General features: G+C 47.5%; 1 long non-coding RNA gene across 1 annotated transcript; it reads right to left on the reverse strand.

Annotated features, from left to right (window-relative positions):
- Window positions 13028-20289, reverse strand: LOC110257034. The gene is made up of 3 exons (XR_002339191.1): window positions 18643-20289; window positions 17935-18082; window positions 13028-13192 (listed from the first exon to the last, which is right to left on the reverse strand). It is a non-coding gene; the product is annotated as an uncharacterized LOC110257034 (long non-coding RNA).

Genomic DNA, 20358 nt, shown 5'->3' on the forward strand with positions numbered 1-20358 from the left:
TAAAAAAAATAAAAATAAAGTGGAGTCAACCTGATGCGCTCTTGTGTCTGTCTTCTTTTGCTCAACATAGCGTTTTTGTTTGTTTGTTTGTTTGCTTGTTTGTTTTTGCTTTTTAGGGCCGCACCTGCGGCATATGGAAGTTCCTGGGCTAGGAGTCAAATTGGAGCTACAACTGCCAACCTACACCACAGCCACAGCAACCCTAGGTCCAAGCGGTGACTGCAACCTACACCACAGTGCACGGCAACACCAGATCCTTAACCCACTGAGCAAGGCCAGGGATCGAACCCGAAACCTCATGGCTCCTAGTCGGTACGTTTCTGCTGCGCCATGACGGGAACTCCTCAACATAGTGTTTTAAACCTAACTCATATACCTGTATGTATCAATCATTTCTTTCTTTTTCTTTCTGAATAGTATTTCATTGTGTGATCATACCATTGTTTATCTATCTGCCTGTTAGTGGACAATCCAAACATTGGATGGCTGCCAGTTTGGGACTTTTAAAATAAGGTTGCTATGAATATGTTTGTATAATTCTTTTTGCAGACTGACGTTTGCATTTCTCTTTGGTAAATACCTAGGAATGGACTTGGGTCCTGAGACAGGCATATGATAAGACATCGCCACACTGGTTTCCAAAGTGGTTGTACCTTGTGATCCTGTCCAGCCAGGGTAAGAGATTCCTAAGTGAAACACACAGTCTGACTGTTTTAAAAAGAAAATCAGAGCATGTCACTCACCTGGAAAAAAAAAAAGAAAGAAAGAAAGAAAGAAAAAGAAAGAAACCGTTCATAACCTAATGAGTGGATTCTTGATTATCTTAAGCAAATGAGTGTAAATTTTCACATGTGAAAATGATTTTATGTTAGACTTAAAAGAAATTCTTCATATGGAAGTTCCCACATTAGGGGTCTAATCGGAGCTGCAGCTGCCAACTTACACCACAGCCACAGCACCAGATCTGAGCCACATCTGTGACCTACACCACAGGTCACGGCAACGCCAGATCCTTAACCCACTGAGCGAGGCCAGGGATCAAACCCGTGTCCTCATGGATACTAGTCAGATTTGTTACCTCGGAGCCATGATGGGAACCTCGAGAAATTCTTATCACTCAGAGATACTGATGCATGAGATGATGTGACGTCAGGGAAGCAGGAAATGGGGATACAGATGAAACAAACTGGTCATGCATTGATCACTGGGGAAGTGGTGTGATTGGTACATGCTGGGTTCATCCTACTCTTTCTTTTTTTTCTGTGACTTTTTTTTTATTTTTTAAAGTTTTATTGAAGTGGAGTTGACTTCATCATACTCTTTTTCTCTGCTTTTGTGTTGAAAGATGACCACAGCTGGAGAGATGTTCAAGTGGTGAGGGCAAATTTTAGTCAGGAACTCTTGCAAGAGAGACTTCGGTACAGAACCGAGCTCCATTCTAAAACAAGGACAGGAGTTCCCATCGTGGCACAGTGGAAACGAATCCAACTAGGAACCATGAGGTTGCCAGTTGGATCCCTGGCCTCGCTCAGTGGGTTAAGGATCCAGTGTTGCCAGGAGCTGTGCTGTAGGTTGCAGACGTGGCTTGAATCTGGCGTTGCTGTGGCTCTGGCATAGGCTGACAGCTGTGGCTCCGAATGGACCCTTAGCCTGGGAACTTCCATATGCTGCAGGCGCAGCCCTAAAAAAGCAAAAATAAAAATAAAAAATAAAACAAGGACAAGTGGGGATTTATAGCCAGGAGCAGGGTGGAGTCAGAGGATGGAACATTACCAGGAGGAAACATGAGGGCAAAGGGGAATTCTGTCTCCACATACTTGAGAGGATTCTTGCTGAAGCCAGACCACAGCAATCAGATACCTGAAGGAGGTCAGATACCGAGAGTAGAAGATCCCAGCTAAACTGACCCAGCAGGATTGCCACTAAAACTGGACTAAGCAAGCCAAGAAGAGAGCCCAAGGGCAAGGCAAGGTTGTCAGTGTAAGTTTCGACATTTTCTATTGCCATGTTTTAAAAATTCGAGCTCCCTGGTGATGCAGTGGGTTAAGGATCTAGCATTGTCACTGCTGTGGCGTGGGTTCAATCCCTGGCCAAGGTACTGTGTATGCCACAGGTGTGGCCCCCCCCCCAAAAAAATCCTCCAGGAGTTCCTATTGGGGCTCAGCAGTAACAAACCGGCCTGGTATCCATGAGGACTTGGGTTTGATCCCTAACCCCGCTCAGTGTGTTAAGGATCCAATGTTGCCTGGAGCTGTGGTGTAGGTCACAGATGAGGCCAAGATCTGGCAGCTCCAATTCGACCCCTAGCCTGGGAACGTCCATATGCCAAGGATGCAGCCCTAAAACACACACACACACACACACACAAAGTCCTCCAGTGGTCTCCATCTGACTCAGAACAAAAGCCGGGGTGCAGAACAAGCCCTTCCCCCCTCCCGACTGCATCTCCTGTTATGCCCTGCCTACTTCGCTCAGCTATAGGGACCTTCCTGCGGTTTCTCGCCAGTACAGGCACCCTTCACACTAGGCCTCTGTGCTGGCCATTCCCTGTACCCAGCATACGCGTTCCCTGATAGCCCAAGACTATCTTAAGCTGAAGGAATTTGAGAAGCAAATTCAGGAAGGACACTGTGACCTCCCCCTGAAACATGATAAGACCCTCCCATGAGAGGTGCCTGCTCTATACCCAGAGGAAGGGCGCATCCTTAACTCCAAGACAGGTGATTGTCACATTTTCCTGCACCTTTTCATTCTTGAAGCCCAGTATAAAATGGCTCTGATTTAAGAGTTCCCTTATGGTGCAGGAGATTAAGGATCTGGCATTGTTACTGCAGTGGCTCGGGTCGCTGCGATAGCAAGGGCTCAACCTCTGACCCAGGAACTTCCACGTGCCTTGGACAAGGCCGAAAAATATATATACAGATAGAGAAAAGAAAAAAAAAAAAAAAAAAAACTCAGGCGTACCCTCAGCAGTTAACGAGCCCAACGAATATCCATGAGGTTGCAGGTTCAATCCTGGGCCCCGCTCATTGCATTAAGGATCTGGTGTTGCCTCAAGCTGTGGTGCAGGCCACAGATGTGGCTTGGATCCTGCGTGGCTGTGGCTGCGATGTAGGCTGGCAGCTGCAGCTCCAATTTGACCCCTAGCCTGGGAACTTTCATATGCCATGGGTAGGACCCTAGAAAGCAAAAAAAAAAAAAAAAAAAAAGAAGAAGAAGAAAAGAAAGAAAGAAAAAGAAAAGCTCAGACTTCACAGCTTCCTCAGGTCTTCCTTTCCTTATGAAGGCTTCCATGTTGCATAAAACTTAGAGTAAATAAGTTTGTATGCTTTTTTCTTTTTAACCTGCCTTTTGCTATAGGGCCCCAGCCAAGAACTTAGAGGGAAGAAGAAAAAAATCTTTTCTCTCCCCCACCTTTGCTTTGCTCACATGTCATTACATCAAATGGTCCACCGTGACCTCCCTGCCTGAAACTGCACAGCCCACGCACTTCTCCCCCCACGGGCCTCATCTAATATGCTGTAAAACTTACTTATTGTGGAAACGAATCTAACTAGGAATCATAAGGTTGCAGGTTTGATCCCTGGCCTCACTCAGTGGGTTAAGGATCCGGCATTACCATGAGCTGTGGTGTAGGTCATGGACGAGGCTCAGATCTGGCGTTGCTGTGGCTGTGGTGTAGGCTGGCAGCAACAGCTCCGATTAGACCCCTAGCCTGGGAACCTCCATATGCCACAGGTGCGGCCCTAAAAATAAGATAAAAGACAAAAAAAGCACTTCTTGCTCATGACGATTCCTGATTACCTGTCTTCCTCCTCCAGCCTACAAGCTCTTCCAGGCCAGGGCTCTCTTTATTTCTTCTGTTGGTCCCTAAAATATCACCAGCTCCTAGAACAGTGCCTGACATACAGAAAGAGGTCATGCTATTTTGCACAGATGGAAAGAAAGGAAGAGAGGGAGAGGAGGCAGAGAGGGAGAAGAAAAGTCAGGGAAGAAAGGATGGGGTCTGGCGTGACATCTTTCTATGGGAAGGAGGCCACAGAACACAGGCATTTTGTTCTATTAATTTACTGTCCATTTTATTATTTTGGTTAGTTAATATCAGAACTAAAATCAAGGGTAATGTCTTGGCCTAGTGTATAGACCGGTCTTTGATCAAATGCCTGGAATGACATCCCATCCTGCCAGTGGCTTCCAGGGGCATCTGAAGTTACACATCTGGACCTCTCAGCAATCTGATCCCAAGTGCACCTCAGGAGCTGCAGCAAGAACTGGAACAGCAGGAGTTCCCGTTGCGGCTCAGCAGTAACAAACAGGACTAGTATCCATGAGGATGTGAGTTCGATCCCCAGCCTCAGTCAATGGGTTATGGATCCAGCGTTGCTGTGGCACTGGCTGTGGCCGGCAGCTGCAGCTCCAATTCAGCCCCTAGCCTGGGAACTTCCATATGCCTCAGGTGCGGCCCTAAAAAGAAAAAAAAAAAAAAAAAAAAGGAACGGCGACTTCCAAAGGTCCCTGGTTCTGCTGGTATTCATTCTTCCAAGAGGATACACCACAGGCCCAGCGGGAGGACTCTATGTGGAGGGTTGGCTGTGGGGGAAGGGTGTTGGCCAAACAACCGCATCCTTCTCGCTGTGACCTCTAGGGAGAGCTCCATGCAGGTCCGGCCAAGGACCTGCAATGGACTCCTGTTACTGGGGCCTGAAAAACTTGGGGCCAGTTCTTGGTAGGTGGGGCTTTAAAGCTCCCTCTCTCTCTCTCTGTTTTTTTGGTGGTTTTGTTTGTTTTGGTTTTTTGGTTTTGGTTTTTTTGTTTGTCTGTTTGTTGTTTGTTGCTTTTCAGGGCCCCACTCCCAGACATAGGGAAGTTCCCAGGCTAGGGTTGAATTTGAGCGGCAGCTGCCAACCACAGCCACGGCGGGATCCCAGCCGAGTCTGCGACCTACACCGCAGCTCAGAGCAATGCTGGATCCTTTAACCCACTGAGCGAGGCCAGGGGTTCGAATCCGAGTCCTTATGGATAATAGGTTCATTACCGCTGAGCCACACCAGGAACTCCTTTCCTTCCTTCTCCAGGCTTCCCCTCTCTCTCTCTCAGCCTCTCCAGAGCTTGAAGGTGAACAAGGGATGGAGCCAAAGGGAGCAAACCACAGCCGTGAGGTCTCCTAACTGCTGTGGCCACCACAGGCGCCCAGCGAAGCGAGAAGGGATGGAAACAGCCCGTCTGAGTGTGAGGCTGAATCCCACATAAACGTCAAACAGCCAGAATCCGCCCTCCCCCGCGTTGCCCGCTGGGTTGCTCTGCGTCTCCCCACAAGGCCAAATCCTTGAGGCTGGAGGAGGCTGCGGAGCATGGCACAGTGGCCCTTGGCATTGAGAATAAGATCGCGTGTTTACCTCAAGCAAACCAGCTCCCTGGAAACCAGCAGGGGAGAAGTGACTCTACACACACACCCCGGCATCCTCCGGGCTCCTGGCAAATGTGCGTCCCCCGCCGGCTCAGCGGCTCAGCCGCAGCGGCGGGGTTGGGGGTGGCGGTGGGGGCGGAGGATGCCATGTGCCTCCTTCCTCTTATCCCTTCCGTACTGTTCCCTGGGAGCAGCGAGAGCAGAAAGACTTTATTCACAGGCTCCCAGGCTCCGCTTCTATTGAAAGCTTTTTGAATATGCAAATTCCTCGTGTTGGATTCTTCTTTTCAAGCGCTTTAAAGTCAGTCTTCCCACTGAGAGCGGTTAAGCAGACCTAGACTTCCTTGGGCAGAAGGCGCCTTAAAAATATTTGCATTTTGGAGTTCCCGTCCTGGCTCAGTGGTTAACGCATCTGACTAGGAACCATGGGGTTTTGGGTTCAATCCCTGGCTTCGATCAATGGGTTAAGGATCCCGCGTTGCTGTGACCTGAGGTTGTGGGTCGCAGACGCAGCTCGGATCTGGCGTTGCTGTGGCTGTGACGTAGGCTGGTGGCAACAGCTCCAATTCGACCCCTAGCCTGGGAACCTCCATATGCCCCAGGTGCATTAAAAAAAAAAAAAAAAAAAAAAACTGCATTTCAGGGAGAAACCTTTGAAACTGTCAGAAAGCCGAACTTCCAGCTGTGAGGGGCTGGAGCTCAGCTTCTGGGGCTTCACCTCTTGGGGTGCGCAGGTGTGAACCCCCGCTCTTTTGTGCTGTCTACGTGTCCCCCTCACCTCGGCCTGGCCTCCTCCATTCAGAATCCCCCTGTGCAGGTGCCCACGTTAGTTCCGGGTGACTGGGGACTCAAAACCAGACCGGTGATGCCCACCAGAAGCCTGATCCAGGGAGTTGGACAAGCCTCTAAAGGAGCCAATTCTCCCCTCTCCAGGGCCCTGGGTCTGCCTGCTGCCCTCACCCCTAGAACCCGGAGGTTCTGGTCTCAGAGCCCCACTGCCATGACAGTTGTGTCAGTAAGCATTGGGCATTCTCCTCCTCCTGCCTGTGCTCCCCCACCGGGCGTTTCAGAGATTAGGTCCCTTCCCCCCGGCTTCTGGTTCACCCTCCGGCCAGGTCTCCCTCGAGGAGGAAGTGCCCTCTCCTCCTTCAGGCAGGAGATAGGAGTCAAGCTGAGATAACTGAGGAAAGCAGAACTGCCTCTCCCACCACCACCTGCCCCACACCCACCAAGAGATCACTTGGTTAAAAGGGACACCCCCCCCCATTATCTAGGATTTCATACTTGTATTTGTTACGCACTCTTGTCACTTCTCATGGAAATCATTCCAGGCAATATCTCATTTTCTTCTTTCTTTTCTTTTCTTTTTTTCAGGGCTGCACCTGCAGCATATGGAAGTTCCCAACCTAGGGGTCAAATTGGAGCTGCAGCTGCCAGCCTACACCACAGCCACAACAATGTGGAATCCTAGTCAAATCTGTGACCTACACCACAGCTCATGGAAATGCTGGATCCATAACCCCCTGATCAAGGCCAGGGATTGAACCTGAGTCCTCGTGGATACTAGTCAGTTTCTTAACCCGCTGAGCCACAACGGGAACTCCAGGCACTATCTCATGTTTAACAGCTGTATGATGTGCCATCACGTGACTGTTTCATGATTGATCAAATGAGTCTCTGCGGTTCAGCATAGTGCTGGCTCTGAGTAGTGCTCAGTGAATACTGGCTAGGATATCCCTCAGGGAAGGGGGATCCAGCTCCATCCGGCTTGGATGATAAGGGAAACAATGACTGGTGACATGTAGAGTCTAGTTAGGTCAAGCAGGCTCTGGGGTGGCCTTAATCCAAAGATTCCACCGATAGGGATGGAGTAGGCACAGGGAGTTGTAGAAGTCTCAATAAAGGATTGCAGAGAGAGAGAAATCTAGGGGATATTGGGAGATTGCTGTAAGTTAATAATTGCTCAAGAAAACCATCAGAAGGAGGCAGGCTTGCTGGGCTAGTGGAGGTGCGAGACGTTGGGCAGGGGATGGGATGAGGTCTGCATTCAGATTCATACCAAGGGCAGGAGTTTGAGGACCACCCTTCAGCTGATTTGAATACACACCTTGCAGATACTAAGGAGGAGCTTTTACTCCCAGAAAGGAAGAGGCACTCCCCTTGGATGATAAATCTGTATGTAGCCCACTGGATCCTCAGGATAGAGCTTCTGTGCCTGCCCGCTTGCATCTCTCACAAGCATCCTATCTTAATAAATTTATTTCTTGCCTACCACTTGGTCTCTCACTGAACTCCTTCTGCACGGAGGCATGAAGAATCTGAACCTCAGTGAGTCCAGACACCAGGTGAGTGATTCTAATCGAAAACTGTGGGTTCAAGTCCCAATCTGGGTTTTGGCCGGGTTCGAGTCCCGGCACATGGGTTCAAGTCCCAATCTGTGTTCTGGATAGATTCAGGCCGTTAGTGCTGTCAGTTGCACCATTTCTTTCTTCCTCCCCTCTCTGCCTTCCATGAAGCCACCTTCATACGAAGAAGTGACTGTCTCTGTGGTTGTAAAATGGCTACCAAACTTGGGTCCACCTGCCGGCACACAGGAAAGCCAATCTACTGTCAGCAGGTTGTGACGACGAAAAGTGCAGCAATTATTGTTAAGGCATCAGACAGGGAATCTGGGGCAGCTAATGCTCAAAGCACCCGAGCTCCCCGATGCATTTCAGGGAAGCATTTTTAAAGGCAAGGAAAGGGCGAGGAGTCACAAGGTATGCGGTGAGCCTGAACACAATTCTCTGATTGGCTGATGGCGAGGTGATGTCACAGAGGTTAGCATTATCAATCCTCAGGCTCCAGGAGGTCTGGGGGCTACGCCCTCATGGTCCTCGAATGCGTAACTTCTTCCATTTGGTTGGGGCTTTAGCATCTGTCGTAAAGTACGGGAGATACTGTTACCTGGGTACTTCAGGGAGGAATTAAAGATTCTGTGACTACATATGGTTAATTTATTGTTAAATTCTTACCAGTTTTCCTGGCCCTACTGCTGTTTTTGTCACCACATGTTCACATTCTTGTAATCATTAATTCTTGAGACAGGCTTTTGTGACTCAAAGGGGACCAAGGAGACTATGGCATTTCTACAAACAAGAGGCAGGCAGAGCACTGGGGAGGGGTCTGTCTAGGGAAGGCCCCATAGGGTCCTGCTCAGTTACATACGCAGGAACATGAAGGGCAGCAGAGTATGCCTCTTTGGCATAAGGGTTGTTTTGAGCTAAAAGCACTTCGAAACACGGATGATTCAAGAAGGGCTTTCTAATCTCCCCTTTCCTTGCTGAAAATAGGAGATAAAAGCTCCCATGTGAAAGAAGTTCTCTCTGTACCAGAAAAAAAAAAAATTAATATTCTTATCACCAAGGACAAAAAGTTGAGATTGAGAAAATTCTATGAAAACAGACCTTATTAAAATAATTAATTTTTATCTTTCTTTAGCCTCCCCACACAGTTTTAATAACTTTTCCACAACTGACTCTCAAAGCATGTCAGTTTTGCCATTTCTTGGCCATGTCATGTAAAATTTGTATAAATTTGTATGCTTTTCTCTTGTTACCCTGTCTTTTTTTTTTTTTTTTTTTTTTTTTTTTTGCCTCGCCCAGCCCGTGGCATGTGAACGTTCCCAGGTCAGGGATCAAATCCACACCACAGTAGCTACCTGAGCTGCTACAGTGATGATGCCAGATCCTTAACCCACTGCACCACAAGGGAGCTCCACTGTTAATCTGTTTTATATGGGTTTAGATCTGAGGCCCTGCTGGAAAACCCTAAGAGGGTACAGGAAAAATGTTGCCTCCCCTGCAACTGCAATGGGTCTTTGTCAACATCTAGAGGAAGTGCCCGCAAGCCTGTGAATTTCCCAGCTTTCCAAGCAAGAGTCTTAGAATTCACTCTAATTGGACCACCTTGGGTCACATGACCATCCGTGATGGGGACCAACGTGTGCTGATTGGCTTAGGCCTTCCATGGCCCACCCATGAGTTGGGGGTTGGGCTAGTTTCCCCCAAAGTGAGTAGACTGCATGAGGGAAGGCAGATTATCTGAATAAAAATTAGATGATTTTAGTAAAGAAGCATGGAATACTGAGGAGGTGATCAAAAACCTGCCGATGGATATATACACCTGCTGATGGATATATACTTTTTTCCAATCTTTCGGTTTTATAAATGGTACTACAATGAACATCCTCAAACATATGCACCCTTTTGCACAGGATTCCTTCTCAATGCCCCTCTGCTCTGGTTTCCGAGACCCCCCCCCCCAATACCCTCTTCAGACTTGGCCCTACCCCTCTGCCCACATTTGAGACTCCAAAAACAAGCTCCCTGCCACCGTCACTGTCATCACCTCCAGAGCCTGAGCAATGAAGACGGAAATGAGTCCGAATGGCTGTCTAAGGCTGGGAAAAGTGATGCTTAATTCTCACTGCACGGTGGCCAATTATAGCCAGGGAGTACTCCCCCGAGACCAGAAATCCTGCTCCGATACCTGCACTGGTCCACCTGTCATGTGTCCTGAGACTAATTCTGTGAACTACAAAGATTAGTTAGCTCCCTGACAAAAACTGGTGAGACAGAGACGGAAAAACACAATACTCTCTCCTTTAAAAAGTTGAAAAGAGGGGAGTTCCCGCTGTGGTGCAGCGGGTTAATGATCTTGCTTGTCTCTGTGGAAGCGCCAGTTTGATCCAAGCAGCAGGTTAAGGGTCCAGCGTTGCTGCAGCCGTGTAGATCACAACTCTGGCTTAGATTCGATCCCTTACCCTGGCACTTCCTCAGGCCCTGGGTGCAGGAAAAAATATTTAGCCCTTTTTTTTTTTTTTTTTTTGTCTTTTTGCCTTCTCTTGAGCCGCTCCCATGGCATATGGAGGTTCCCAGGCTAAGGGTCAAATCGGAGCTGTAGACGCCGGCCTACACCAGAGCCACAGCAACGCAAGATCCGAACTGCGTCTGCGACCTACACCACAGCTCACGACAACGCTGGATCCTTAACCCACTGAGCAAGGCCAGGGATCGAACCTGCATCCTCATGGTTCCTAGTCGGATTCGTTAACCACTGAGCCACGACGGGAACTCCAAACCCATTGATATAAATAACTATGCATACTATTAGATTTCGGTATATCATCTTGATTTAGTTTTCTGTTTATCCCATGCCTTCTTTTTTCTTCTGTGCACCCCTTCTCTGCCATATTTCAGGTAAATCGAGTATCATTTAGGTTGCCATGTATTTAATCTATTAGCGTTTTCAGCTAGGCTTCTCAGCGTTGTTCATCATTTGTTTGTTTGTTTGTTTGTTTGTTTCTAGAAACTGAAACATTCATCCTTAATTTATCCGTATTATTTCACTCAAGACTGCTTCCCATTCCCTGTGGTTACCTCCCACCTGTGACCTGTCTGTCCCTCGCCCACATCATTTGCCCAGCCCCAGCCTCTGCTCATTCAAGCATTTGTCTGTCAGATACACACTTGTAAGCACCAGGACGATGCAGGAAGAGGGTGCTGGGCCTCTGTTAGGTTTGCCGAAGGAGGAACGTGCAAGGTCAAGTTCATAAAGCAGAAGAAATTTGTTAGGGCATCAGAGGGGCACGGGCTGAGCTCAAGATGGCACCAGTCCTGACAGTCAGGCGGTGCTAGGCTTATAAAGGATCAGTGGTGGGAATCTGTGGCTGGATGGAGTTCATGGTGGGAACGTGTGGCAGGAACAACAAAGAAGGAGGGGAAGGTCAAGGGAGGGGTAGGGGGTCGAGTCCCATGACAGTTAATCCTTGTAGGAGGTTAATCTATACAGGCAGGTGTTTTCCGCAGGTCATTATTTCTTGCCGCCCAACTTGAGCCTTCACTTGAGGGTGTCTACAGCAGCTCTCTAAGGGGAACAGCCACATGTGGGGTTTGGGGGTCTGTCTCCATCCTCCTGGGAACCTATCACTAATAAGGCATAAGCGGAAAGGGAGTTGGTTCCTTCCACCGTCAGAAGTGACAAGTGATTAATTCTAAGACCAATAGGAGAGGATGCATTCCCTGAAGAAAGTAAAGCCTTTATAAGGATGATGCTGCATACTCTCTTCTGTCATGTCTCGAGCCCTCCTTGTCAGCTAAACCTGATTGTGAACAAGTTGGGCTTCATGCACAAACAGATTACCCAGGTTAAAAAAAAAAAGGAAAAAGAAAAAGATTACACAGGTACAGGCAAAAGTCACTGAACTAGAAAAGCCGGAAAGATTATGGATGACTTGGGGCCAATTTTCCACACTAGTACATCTAAGGATAGTTTCAAGCGCACCTTGAAATCACAAGACCAGTGCACAGGTCTGCGTGTGTCAGGTTGTACACAAAGGTAATTTTTATTTTTTTAATTTTTTTGTCTTTTTGCCATTTCTTGGGCCGCTCCCGCAGCATACAGAGGTTCCCAGGCTAGGGGTCGAATCGGAGCTGTAGTCGCCAGCCTATGCCAGAGACACAGCAGCCCGGAATGTGCAACCTACACCACAGCTCATGGCAACGCCAGATCCTTAACCCACTGAGCGAGGCCAGGGATCGAACCCGCAACCTCATGGTTCCTAGTCAGATTCATTAACCACTGAGCCACGACGGGAACTCCAAGGTAATTTTTACAATTGCATAAAAGTTCCCAACATTAGGGCACTGATGGAAATAAAATATGAAGTCAAATATAATGGAAAAATTAAAAATCATACAATTTTTTAAAAAGGGAAAATAAAATATGGTTCGTCATATACACAGTACTTTTTAGCCTGTTGAAATGACACTGTCGGGTCTATAGATGCTGACATGCAAAGATATCTAGATTAGATGGTCCAGTGAGTAAAGCAGGTAGGCGAACACTACAGAATGTGTGATGCCATCTGTATAATGGGTTACAGTGGAGTGGATCTGCCGTAGGAGCCACAGAGCAGAGACTGTGTCTTGTTTTGAACACTGTTATGTTCATGAGTCAACACAGTAATGTACACATAATTGACCTTCAATAAGCACGTGGTGAATATAATAAACACTGTGTTAAAACCCTGGAAGGTTAACCCCCTCCCTGTTTTTTTCTTTTGCTTTGTTTTTGGCCATGCCCACATCATGTGGAAGTCCCCAGGCCAGGGATCAAACTGCACCATAGCAGGGACAATATCAAATTCTTAACCTGCTAAACCACAAAGGACCTCCTGCTCCTAACTGTTAATAATAGGACGGTAGCTGATGTTTTTTCTTTTTACTGCCTTTATTTTCTGTTTCCTTTCTATAAGAAATATGCTGAGAAGAGGATCAGTCGTTGCTTTCAGAATTAGACTGTGGAATTCCCATTGTGGTGCAGTGGAAACAAATCTGACTAGGAACCATGAGGTTGCAGGTTCGATCCCTGGCCTTGCCCAGTGGGTTAAGGATCCGGTGCTGCCGTAAGCTGTGGGGTAGGTCCCAGACGCCGCTTGGATCAGGCATTGCTGTAGCTGCAGCTGCAGCTCCGATTCGACCCCTAGCCTGGGAACCTCCATATGCCACAGGTGCAGCCCTAAAAAGACAAAAGAAAAAAAAAAAAAAGAATCAGACCATAATGAATACAGACCTTCCTCTGTAAGCAGACACTGGGTTGTCAGGTCCTTGTAGTATGTGTTGTTTGCTGAGGGAGCTGGAGGCCAGTGGAGGCTCTAATCAGCTTCCGTGACAGCAGACTATTCTTCTCAGGTTTGCCTCTCAAACTAGAACTTTCAGATGTTGATCCGTACCAGGTCCATGCCTAAAGAGGAGGAAAAAAAAAAAAGCTTAAAAACTCAAAATTCTTAGAATTCTTCTAGAGGGTTATAAAGCCATGTGAGAACATGAGTTTCTGAACCCCATTTCACTATCCAGAGGATAAAGATAAGTTACGCGTTCATAACTATTGTGTTGGGCGTCGATAAACGTCAGATGCAAGAACAGGTGGGTTTTGGGGTGGAGGGTGGGAGGCTTTTGGGGGGGGTTGTTTTATTTTTATTTTTGTTTTTTATTTTTTTTGCCATGCTCACAGGAGCCAGGAATCAAACCCTCACCACAGCAGTGAAAACACCAGACCTTAACCCACTGAGCCACAGGGAACTCCAGAAGAAGAGGACTTTGAAAGAATACAAGTGGGTGAAAATTCTTCCTACCACAGGAATCACAGGAGTGGTGACAAAATGACTATTCTTCAAGATTGACATAAAAACTTTCAACTCGCTAAAAACCCTAGGCTTCCCAGATTCGAGAATGGCATGCTTTCATTTTACGTTCAAGTGAAAACATTTTAAATATTTTATGTGTATCCTTATTTTTATCTTCCCCAGACTAAAAAATAAAGAAAAGAAAAAACATTTAAGACTGCTTGCAAAATACAATAATAAAAAATTTTAAGTCATAGAGGATATTAGGAAGAAGAGAAAATTAGGTTAGAAGAAGTAACGTGAAGCCAGGGATAAGATTGCTACACAAAATTCTTGCCATGAAAATCCTCTACACTAGGTAGTTATGAGCCACAATTTGATGGTGAGCTTCCTGGCAGCCCATGCAAAGAAAGAAACAAGACAAACTGTTTTACTCACTGTGTCCACCAGATTAAAAACAAATCAGGTGCTTAATTCCAAGGCCAGAGAGGCATTTCCTCTATGTGTTTTCATAGTGAACAAGGGGGCCCATTGAACACACAGATCTGGCAATGAAACCCTTGTTTCCATATACTTGTTGAGCCCATCCTTCTGAATCTTGGATCCATCCCTCTAGGAAAGAGAAGCACTGGCCAGGAGGTGGACTGAGCAAGAAATGTAAGCATGAGATTAATATCTAGTGGTCATCTTGTCCTTTACGAGGCCCCCATCATAATCATGAGGTCACTAACTGTCCACATCCCAAAACAGAGGCTTCCTTGATCTCATCAGCTGGGGACCCAGGGGCTGCAGAAAGTGCACAGAAGGGGACAGGTACAGGGGTGGGGAGTCCATGGTAAGCGCTAGCCCTTAGGTCCACCACATGGACACAGTTGGCATTGTATTTAATAGTCTATAAGAGGGTGCTCGCTCTGGGCCTTGGCTGAGGAAGGTGGATGCCTCCCGTGATTCCCGCCCTTTGATCTACTCTGATCTCAAGGGCCCTGGGGGCCCTGGTAGGTAAAGGGTGCCTGGTTGGGTGAGGTTGGTACATGCACATCCTGGAAGAGGTAGGGCCCCACTCTGCTCTTAACGACCCTCGGCCCCTTCCCGGCCACTCTTGGATAGCAGCGTTCTCCTGTAAGCCTGGATCTGGGGAGATTCGTGCTCAAGCTCTAACTTGATTTAGCCAGGTGGATTTTAAAGAAGGACCAAGTTGAGAGGCTTCTGGGTCACCACCATATGTTTTTATAGGACAGGCCAGCTGTTGCTCCCTCCCGGCCCCACTGGAGCCTCAGATGCTGCCAGATCCTCATGAAGTCACCTTGAGACCATGGCCAGGGCAGCAGGTGCAGATGCCCACTTTGAGATTGCAGAGATTGCAAGCTGAGCCTGCATTTTGCTAACATTGAGCTGAAGATGCAATGAAGATGCAGATATACAGGCCCTGCTCGTGTGAGCTTGTCGGATGCCAAGCAGAGCTGGCTGGTGCTTGAGTGTCACACAGACGTCCTTTCAGTTGGTACTCAGGTCTTCTAACTGCGTCCCTCGGTGGATGGGTGAGGGTGGAATGGGATAGGATGGCTCAAGCATGGTCTGAATATAGGGTTCTACTGATGGAGGATTGCCTCCCTGCCCCCACCCCAACTCACTCAGTCAGTGCAGCTGTGCCCTGCAGGCCTGCCCACCCCTCCTTCTGACACCACTGACCCATCCTGGTCCAGTGGAGGGCATAGCACTCCCAGCAGAGGCACAGTAGGGGCTTCCACTACTGTCTCTGGCTCACAGCATCCCCCCCCCACCCCCCAGGCTTCCTAACAAACCTTCACCAGATCCCTAGAGTTCAGGTAAAACTGAGATGCTTGACTCCTGATCAGCTCCAACTGTCACGGAGATCTGCACTCCCAGTGCCCTGATGGGAGCCAGTCCTGCCAGGCAGAGGACAAAAGGGAGCAGAATATGCCACCCCATATGGAGAAAAGGGAACCCTCCTACACTTCTGGTGGGAATGTAAATTGGTACAACCACTACAGAAAACACTATGGAGGTTCCTCAGAAAACTAAATATAGAATGACCATGTGATCCTGTGATCCCTCTCCTGGGTGTATATCCAAACAAAATATAATTTGAAAAGATAGAGGCACCCTTATGTTCATAGCAGCACTATTTATAACAGCCAAGACAAGGAAACAAAAGTCCATCAACAGATTAATGGATAAAGAATATATGGTACATATATATGATGGAATACTACTCAGCCATAAAAAAGAATGAAAGAATGCCATTGGCAGCAACATAATGGACCTAGAGATTATCACACACGACGAGGTCAGAAAGAGAAAGACAAATACCATATGTTATCACTTATATGTGGAATCTAAAATACAGCATAAAAGAACCTATCTATGAAACAGAAACAGACATACAGACATAGAGAACAGACTTGTGGTTGCCAAGGAGGAGAGGGTGGGTGAGGAGAGAAAGGATTGGAAGTTTGGGATTAGCAGATATAAACTATTATACATAGGATGGATAAACAAGGACCTACTCTATAGGTGCCGGAAACTATATGCAACATCCTATAATAAACCATAATGGAAAAGGATATATATAATTAAATCACTTTACTGTACAGCGGATATTAACACAACAGTGTAAATCAGCCGTACTTCGATAATTCTTTTTTTTTTTTTGTATTTTTAGGGCCTCACCCGTGGCATATGGAGCTTCCCAGGCTAGGGGTCTAATCGGAGCTACAGCTGCTGGCCTACTCCACAGCCACAGCAACGTGGCATCCGAGCCACGTCTGTGACCTACATCACAGCTCACGGCAATGCCGGATCCTTAACCCACTGAGCGAGGCCAGGGATCAAACCCACAACCTCATGGTTCCTAGTTGGATTTGTTTCCTCTGTGCCACAATGAGAACTCCTAATAATTCTTTTAATTTCAAAAAACAGGAGTTCCCCTTGTGGCGCAGTGGTTAACAAATCTGACTAGGAACCATGAGGTTGCAGGTTCGATCCCTGGCCTTTCTCAGTGGGTTAAGGATCTGGCATTGCCATGAGCTGTGGTGTAGGTTGCAGATGTGGCTCAGATCCCGAGTTGCTGTGGCTCTGGCATATGCCGGTGGCTACAGCTCCGATTAGACCCCTAGCCTGGGAACCTCCACATGCCGTAGGAGCGGCCCTAGAAAAGACCAAAAAAAAAAAAAAAAAAAAAAAAAACCAAAAAACATGCCACCCCAACATGTACCACTTTGGCATGTGGATTATTTTGAGCCGGAGGCAATCAAGACCTAGCAAACTTAGGAAAAGCTTTTTACAAACTCCTCCTTGACTGACTAAAAGATTTTAGAAAGGAGGTCTGTACCCAAAAGACAGCTATGACGAGGGAGGATTTTTCTCTAATCTGAAAGACTCATCTGCGTAGCAGGGCCTATAACTGATTGCCGACCTCTTCTCATCTTCCTCTGAATAATCATCCTCCCCGTTGGAGCCCCAGGCTCTCATCCCTTTGCTCAGCTCAGGATAGAACATAAGCCTCCATCTACCACGGAACTAACTGCCTTTGCCTCTCCTGTCTTTGTGGGGCTCCAGTCTGAACATAATTCAATTTGGTTTTTCTCCTATTAATGTGTCGCCTGTCAATTTAATTATTAGACCAGCCAAAGAACCTTGAACAGAGAAAAAGAAATCTTTTCTTCCCTGGCAATGAGGAAATGAAGTCCCAGCACCTGTGCCCTCTTTGGTCATCTAGCAGCCAGGACTTGGCAGGGGGCAGCCCCTTGTTGGGTTTTTTTTTCTTTTTTTTAGGGCCGCACCTGAGGCATATGGAGGTTCCCAGGCTTGGAGTTACAGCTGCTGGCCTACCCCACAACCACAGCAATGCAGGATCCCAGCCTCATCTGCAGACCTGCGCTACAGCTCTCGGCAACGCTGGATCCTTAACCCACTGAGCGAGGCCAGGGATCGAACCCACAACCTCATGGTTCCTAGTCGGATTCATTTCCGCTGCACCACAACAGGAACCGCTGATAGCCCCTTGGTGAACCCAGTCTTAGAACTTCCTTCCACGCCTCCTCCAACCTCCACCTCCTTCCTCTGTGGTCCAGAGAAGGGCTCCCCCAATTCCCTTCCCCTCCATGGTCTTCTTCACCTTTAAGAGCTTTTTTCCTCCATCTGGCTCCCTAGGGAGCCCACAGAGTCCCCTCAGCTCCCCAAACACATGTCTTAGCAGAGAAACCAAGAGCACCCTTTTTGCTTTTTTGCTTTTTTTTTTTTTTTTTTTTTTTTTTTTTGCTTTTTTAGGGCTGCGCCCCAGCTCACAGCAACGCCGGATGGAACCCACATCCTCATGGATACTAGTGGGGTTCGTTACCACGGAGCCACGACGGGAATTCCCACTTCTCGTTTTTTCCATGTCAACACTTTTCTGTTCCTCCTCCACCCAAGTTCCGTTGGAGGGAACGTGAAGAAGCAGATTGTTGCAGGAGCCCTAGTTTCCCTTTATATCTCTGTTGCTAAACCTGAGAAATAAGAAAAAGCCTGTTTGTTTTATGATTTTTTTAGGGCAAGCACAGAGGGGAGGAAGAAACGTTTTTGGCCTCCTGTCTTTTTTCTAAGGTCTTAGTAATTTCCTGTTAATTTAATACCTAAACCTTTGCCATGTAAATAACACAGGGATAGATAAACTTCACTGGCCCTGGACTCTGATCTTTGTTTAACACCCCGCCCCCTCTCTGATCCATCCTCCACCCCACCACCTCCAAGTCTGGAATTGCTACCTGGACGTTTAGAGCCAGAAAATAAATAATAGCTGGGAGGCAGAGCGTGTTGGTTTTAGGCAAGACTTGTGAGCAAGTACAAAAACACTGGCACTTCTGGGAGTTCCTCTCTAGTCAGCTCTATTTTTCTCTCTTCCTCAAAAAAGATGACCTAGATGCAGTCAGTTTCTCCTCCACTTACCTGGTAGGGCTCCAGCCGGCTCTGCCTCCCTCTATGCTCATGCCCACCCACGCTGTGCTTTGCTGGGTGCTTTATTTACCTGGACAAGAATAATTTGAACAAGCGATGTAATCCCTCTTACCGGTTGCTGTTTGAGCACACTTGTTGCTATTTCTCTTCTTGCTGGAATGCTTCCTTCAACAGTGCTTTCAAAGAGGGGCTGCTAATTATATACCTGGTAATTTAGCTAGAGATCAAAATCTTGGTTCAAAGTTCTCCCTCTTTCATCCTTTAAAAGTTTTATTCAACTGTCTTCTTAAATCCAGTGTTGCTGTTAAGAAACCTGAAGTCAATTGATTTTTGTTCCTTCCTCAACGTTCTGATACCCAGCTGCCTGGAACACAGAGGTGATGGCTGGAGCTTTCGCTGCCAGGTTGAACCATGGAGACGAGATAGGGGACTAGTGATCTGGAATGAAACCTGAGTCCTTAAAGACCTAGGAAAACAGAGCTATTGTATCAGCCATCATCTGTCCACCTCCAAACTTCTACAAGAGAGGAAAACAAACTTTTACTGTGTTTATGCCACTGTTACTTGGAATCTGTTTTATTAGCAACTGAAACAAACATTATTTCATGTACAATTAATTTCTGCACTGTCTTATGCTTTCCAGAAATCCACTTAATTTTCTCAGTGAGCTTGTGTTCCCCAGGATATCAGCTACCTTGGAGACAGTGGGTCAAGCAGAATGAGATTAAAGCTTAGGTTTCATCTTGGATCCACCGTAGGGAGCTCAAGGTATATGGATGGGCATAGGCATTGCCTCTGGCATTACAGTGTGAATCTGGCTATTCCCCACCTGTCACTGCCACCGCGCTACTACCAGGCACCACTTTTAGGGAACTTCTGGGCACACTCTCCTGGCCACTGATCTTTTCATGAACTAGGACTTGTGGGTGGAAGGCCCTGACTGAGGCAGGGGAAAGAACGGCCTGCTACAGGTCTAGTTGTTTGTACTTCTAACCTGAACTGATGTTATCCTCAAGCTAGAACAGCTTTCATCTGCTTCCAGTGCCATGAGGGGGAGGAAGAGGGGAATGAGGCTGGAGCTGGGCAATGATCTATGGAGACTCACGGGGGCGGAGCAAAGTCATTTGGTATGGCACCCAGCTCTCATCCTTAACCGCTAGGCCACTAGGAAACTCCAGGGGCTTCTCTTTCTTTCCCAGGCATCGCAACCAAACCTCCCACTAGTCCAGGAAGGCAGGGTCGGGAAGGGCACTCCTCATGGTTGTTACATTCGTTTTTCAGTCCTTGTCAGCTTTCTTCTTGCTTCAGTGGCGTCTTTAGGGTCGTATTCGCAGGAAGGGGCCTGCATCTCAGGCACATGATCCTCTTGTCAGCCCTGCATTCTTTTTTTCATTGCCCTTGTTTACCTGTTTGTTGTCTTTCTCTCCCAGCCTCCCCTAGACCATAAGCTCCACAAAGGTCGGCACTTGTCATCTTTCCAGCTCCAGGCACAGTGCATGGCCGAGATGCTCGATAAATACAGGTTGGTTGAAAGAATCACTGCACTGGTGCTGGAACCCAACCTGATTCCAGCCTAGAGCTTCTTGCTTCAAATCTTGTCCTTTTCCCACCCAAGCCCCAGATCTCTGTCCTGGGCAAAAGTGGTATAGAGAAGCAAGAGGTCAGACCAAGTAAAAAGCTAATAAAGGGATGGAGTCCTGGCGTTCCCATCGTGGCTCAGCAGTAACGAAACCAACTAGTATCCATGAGGACATGGGTTCGCTCCCTGGCCTTGCTCTGTGGGTTAAGGATCCGAGATTGCTGTGAGCTGTGGTATAAGCTACAGACG

The sequence above is a fragment of the Sus scrofa genome, chromosome 15 (assembly GCF_000003025.6).
Source record: "Sus scrofa isolate TJ Tabasco breed Duroc chromosome 15, Sscrofa11.1, whole genome shotgun sequence".
NCBI classification, from domain to species: domain Eukaryota; kingdom Metazoa; phylum Chordata; class Mammalia; order Artiodactyla; family Suidae; genus Sus; species Sus scrofa.